The sequence below is a fragment of the Octopus bimaculoides genome, chromosome 5 (assembly GCF_001194135.2).
Source record: "Octopus bimaculoides isolate UCB-OBI-ISO-001 chromosome 5, ASM119413v2, whole genome shotgun sequence".
NCBI lineage: Eukaryota > Metazoa > Mollusca > Cephalopoda > Octopoda > Octopodidae > Octopus > Octopus bimaculoides.
This window is the reverse complement of record NC_068985.1, coordinates 13,899,392-13,900,279: the sequence shown is the minus strand read 5'-3', so window position 1 is coordinate 13,900,279 and position 888 is coordinate 13,899,392. Positions and strand designations below refer to the sequence as shown.

At 32.2% G+C, this 888-nt stretch overlaps 1 protein-coding gene across 1 annotated transcript in view; it reads left to right on the top strand.

The window, feature by feature from the left end:
- The window catches only part of LOC106877224 (CD9 antigen), a 183,587-nt gene that overhangs the window by 175,802 nt on the left and 6,897 nt on the right, over window positions 1–888 (top strand). The window lies entirely within an intron of this gene.

Sequence of the window (888 nt, the reverse complement as noted above, 5' to 3'; positions counted from 1 at the left end):
ATATATATATATATATATATATATATATATATATATATATATATACATATATACAAGGGGGTAATGAAAAGTTCCTAACTTTAAAGGGATCATGAAAGGCCTGGTTGGTGGCCTAAACTGCTAAGTCCTTTTACAGGACTTAGAAAAACTGAAGGACCACTGCAATAAGTGTGTGAATCTTCCGAGTCATCCTCATCACGTCAGTGATATATAGGGATGAACAAACATTGGACAGAGATTGGGTAATGGTTGAACCTCAAGGCTTCTTCAGAGAGTACAAATATTAGGAAACTAACATGTGGGAAATTCAGTTAGAATAATAGAGTAGGGTAATTAGGATAAGATAGAGTAAAATAGGTCAAAATAAAAAATAATGTTATGTAATAGACATGGTAAGGAAAAGTAAGAACTTCATTTTAAGGTGTTATTATTATCCATGGTATTCTATTCTGTGGTAAGTAAGTAAGTCACTCTCAGGAGATATATCCATAGGCTGCGGTTTACATCATGTTTCCATTATATATATATATATTTTACTGGGGAAGGTTGGTTTATGGGGTTATCGTGAGTTTCCTGTCCATAAAAGGCTTAACTTTATGGTGTATTGTCAGACCCCATGACCTGTTGGCCTAAGACCTCTTTAAAATGGAGGGGAAATATATATATATTTCGTTTTTGGATTTGGTTTGCAAGATTCTTTATGTGAGTTTGTGTGTTGAAGCATAGTTTGTTTTGTCTGAGGAGAGTCACTCTCTTTTAGTGCCCTATTATTTAATACACTCACTGGTGAGTGTATTAAATAATAAGGCACTAAAAGAGAATAACTCACCCCAGACACAACAATATATATATATATATATATATATATATATATATATATATATATGT